We start from the raw sequence: 5,000 nt of genomic DNA, 5'->3' as shown, positions 1-5,000 counted from the left end.
TGGATTATGGGATGGATTGATGGATGATTTGTTTATGTCTGCTGCCAAAGTTGCTTCACAAGTAAGATGATGGTTGCTGAGTTGACGATAACGATGATGATATTGATGATAATGATGACGATTAGGATTCTGAAATAAGAATCATGATGATGACGATGATGATGATGAGGAAAAAATGGAGAGTTATGATAAAGATGATAATGACAATGATGTTGAAGTGGATAAAGATAAACATGATGATGATGACGATGACGATGATGAGGTCCAAATTTGATCTAGGGTCTAGGGTAATAAGCTGGCATCGGAAACAACAACAAAAACAGCAGTAACAACAACAACAACAAGACAATGATGACGATGATGATGATGACGATGACGACGATGATGATGACGATATTGTTTTGACATGACGTCAGAGCCATTTGTTTTATTGATCCATTTGTACAGTGAAGCACCAATGACTGTCTGTCCGGAATAGCTTATTATTATTATTATTTTTATTGTTATTATTATTGTTTTTATTCTTTGTATTATTATTATTATTATTATTATTATTATTATAAATCTTATTATTTCTAAAAAATTGTATACCACCAGAAAATTCCAAAGGTGAAAAAATCTTATTGAATTTTTATTTTAATATGGAATGATTTGTATACCTTTTAGAAAATTAGCTTGCAATAATGTCATTAACATTAAAAAATAAATGATACTAAATTAATAACAATAATAAGAAGAAGATGAAGAGAAATAATAGAAAAATAATAGGAAAGAGATAATTTTTTTATTATTACTATTATTTTCAATATTATTACAAGATAAACTACTCTGTCTGCCTATGATGGTATTATTATTTTAACCCTCTTACAGATTTTTTTATTCTTTTTATAGCTTTTATCGTAATTAGCATCCAAGGTTGAGCGTTATACTATTTGCAGCATCTTTTCATCCGTTCATGCGTTCGTTCATTCACACGTTCGTTCATTCATGCGTTCGTTCGTTCGTTCGTTCTATTTTATAAATTTTTTTGCATTTTTGGTTCATCCTGTTTAATCATTAATTTGTTCATTACTTTGTCCATTAATTGATTCATTAACTTTCTCAATCAATCAATTATTTTTTCATTCATTCGTTCATTAACTCCTTCATTTATTCTATCTCTCTTTCATCTTCATTCCACCCATTCACCAACCAATGAAATTCATGATCTTTGACAAGAAAAACAAATAAACAGACGCACACGCACGCACACACACACATACACGTATACAACACATACAATTGTTATTTACTTTGTGTAGACATACATATGCATGCTTAAATATGTGTTGTTGGATGTTGGAGAAATTCAGTTAGGTTTCTTCTTATCTTATCTTTTTCTTTCGCTAAATGTATTTTATGCTTTTAAAGGTTTTATATATGCAGAAAATAAAGAAAAGACATACATACATACAATATGTTTGTTCGTTCGGTTGTTCGTTTGTTTGCATGTTTGTTAGACTGTAAATATGTTTATGATTGCTTGTTTTTAATTTTTTGCATGAATGTATGTATGCATGTATGTATGTATGTATATATATTTTATACAAACCATAAAAACACCAAAACATTGTATTTTGTTTGTGTTCATTCACTCATTTTTATTCGTTTTAGTCAGAACTTATTTTTAAGAAAACAAAAATGGAATAAGTTTCTTCTTCTTCATTTCTTGTTCTTCTTTTTATTATTATTATTTTTTTTTATTGTTCATGTTATTATTATTCTCATTATTATTGCAAGGTACATTGATTGAATATTTACATCTTTTACTTAATGAGGTTAATTGGAGTTATTCGCCTATTGTTTGCTTCTCTGCTTGTTCAGATTAGCATGCCAGGAACGATCCTTCAAGTTTCATTATTGTTTTTTTTTATTTTCAAATATTTTTGGTACTTAAATTATTATTATTACTGTTTTAATTTCTAATGTTTGATGCAAGGCAATTACGTAAAAAAAACAATTTGCTATATTATTTATTGTCGCTTCAAATTAAAAACTGAATTTTTTTTGTCTTTTTTATGTTTTTTCCTGATACAATTGGGATGAATTCGTTAAAAAGTTAAATTTAGGCAAAAATTTAAGAAAATTCAAGATGAAAGTGCATTCAGAGATGAGTTATATATACTTTATTTGTCAATTGAGCTGCTTTTATTTAATCTAAACTCAACTGGAAGTTCTATACTCACTCAGCCGTAATTACATATGCCCTGTGCCAGTTTTTTGGTCTGTAATAAAGTTTTGTGAGTTTGACACGTGTTTGTTTGTGTGAATGTGTCTGTTGGATTGTATGTTTCTATGGGTGTTTTCAGTGGTATGTATGTATGGTGTGCTGTTCTTAAATATCAATCGATCGATCGATCGATCGGATCAATCAATCAACCAACCACAACCAACCAACGAACCAACCAATCAATCAATACATATGTATGTGTATGTGTTTGTGTGTGTGTTTTAATTGTAGTAAGAAATGTCTATTGCCGATTTTAAAAAAATTAAACGATTTATTTTCAACTGGAAGTTAAATACCTTAACTCAATCATTAACGAAATTATAAAATAATTAAATTCTAGATTTTATAAAAACATCTAATAAACCAAACACCAGCAATATTCCTTTGTAAGTCTTGAATTAATTCCTTCGCTAAACAAGTCTTTTAGATTAAGAATTTTAAACTTAGAAAAATATCCACTCGTATGACTGGAAGAATGAAGACTAATAATCTTAGTATGAAGTGATTATACACAATTACCCATTTTTTTAATTCATTTTATTCACAAAAAAGTGAAAGAGTTAGCTAGCAATAAATCAATAAATGGTTATCTAGGCTTGACTCCCATAAAACAATAACTAACAAAATATGGACATATATTATTAGAATATATTTGTCTCTTAATGTGCTCTTGCACTTGTTAGTGATTAAGTGATTCAATTAAGTGTTGGATTGCCGTTAAAGGCCCCACAATTCTCGCAAGTGGGACAAATGGCACACGGACAGAGACGCGCAGGTCGGCCTAATTATCAACTTTATTTCAATAGTTACTCTTAGTTTGGGGTGTCTTTGAAAAAAAATTTCATCATAAAGTTATTTACAATTCACTCCCTAGAATTAAATAGAATCATTATATTTAATTTATTTAATTTATTTGGAAACGTTTATATTATATTCAATTTTCTAGAGTTGAGAAAAATCATTACATTTGATTAATTTATTTATTTGAAAACATTTACATACCGTCAATTAAATTCCATATTTCATAAACTTTTATTTACTATTATGTAAATATTTTAATTCAACCTATGAGCTAATATTTATATAGAAGTGGAATATAAATAAATTGAAAAACCAACACAGTTAACAAATCTTGAATATCCGTGGTGTGATGTGAGTGGAACAAAGATGATGACGACGATGGTATTTTTGATGATTAGCATGAATAAGACGATGATGATGATTAAGACGATGATAATGATGACGTATAAGACGTTAATGATGACGATTAAGACGATGATAGTGATGATTAAGACAACTAGGACGTTGATGTTGATTAGGACGATGCTGATGATGATTAACTCAATGATGATGATGATGACGATGATGAATTTTCTACGATGATGATGATGACGATGATGACGAAGTTTCTACAATGATGAGGATGGCAATGATGAAGTTTCTACGATGATGAGAATGACGATGATGAAGTTTCTACGATGATGAAGTTTCTTAATTGAATGTAATTACGGAATGTTTCGCTGTTTTGTTTACAAGATTGAAGGAGAGTGACGTGTGTCGGTAAAATGTCATTGATGATGAGAATGATGATGAGAATGATGATGAGAATGATGATGAGAATGATGATGAGAATGATGATGAGAATGATGATGAGAATGATGATGAGAATGATGATGAGAATGATGATGAGAATGATGATGAAAAGGATGATGATGATGAGAATGATGATGAGAATGGTGTTGACGATGATGATGAGAAGGATGATGATGAGGTTTTTACTGTTGATGACGACGATGACGATGATGGAGAGAAGGAAGTGAATGAGTGGATAACTTTTTGCATAACTAGACTGATGATTAATGGCTTTAGCAACGACAAGAATAATGATGATGATTAAGAAGATGATGATGACGACTATTATAATATTATTATTATTATTATTATTATTATTATTATTATTGTTATTATTATTGTTATTATTAAGGGATGATTGCATTATTTGGTAGTAACAATAAAATCCAAATACGTTCCTCTCAGCAGCTGTTCTTGAACTTTAAAAAATAATTCCTTCATATGCTTATTCATTCATTCTTTCATTCATTTGTTCGTTTATTCATGCATTCTTTCGTTCGTTCGTTCGTTCATTTATTCGTTCATTTGTTTGTTCGTTCATTGGTTCTTTCATTCGTTCTTTCATTCATTCGTCCATCCATCGCATAGTTTTTTGCTCCGTCATTCATGTATTCATCCTTTTTATCTATTTATTCACTCACTCATTTATCCATTCATTCATTCATTCATTCACACATTCGTCAAACCGTTACCTATATATTTAAATAATGCATCCATTCATTCACTCATACATACAAACAAACAAACATACATACATACAAACATACACACACACACACACATATTTACACACACACACACACACAAACTTTTTATTTTCAAATTCTTTTTTACCTATATTTCCACCTTCCTCACTTATTCCAACTCTAAGCCATTTTTATCGCTTGAAAATGGTGGCGGTAAAAATTTGTCTATTTCCGTTTTCCTTTGAAGGTTTTTTTAATCTTTTGAAGTAACAATTGTTCAGTGATATACAGTTAATGTGTGTGTGTGTGTGTGCATCCGTGCGAGAGCGTTTGTATGTGTTTTTATGAGTGTGTGTAAGTGTGTGCATATGTGTTTGTATGTATGTGTGTTTGTGTGTGTTTTTGTGTGTTTG

Source organism: Helobdella robusta, assembly GCF_000326865.2.
Source record: "Helobdella robusta unplaced genomic scaffold HELROscaffold_33, whole genome shotgun sequence".
NCBI lineage: Eukaryota > Metazoa > Annelida > Clitellata > Rhynchobdellida > Glossiphoniidae > Helobdella > Helobdella robusta.
Note: the sequence above shows the minus strand (reverse complement) of the source record.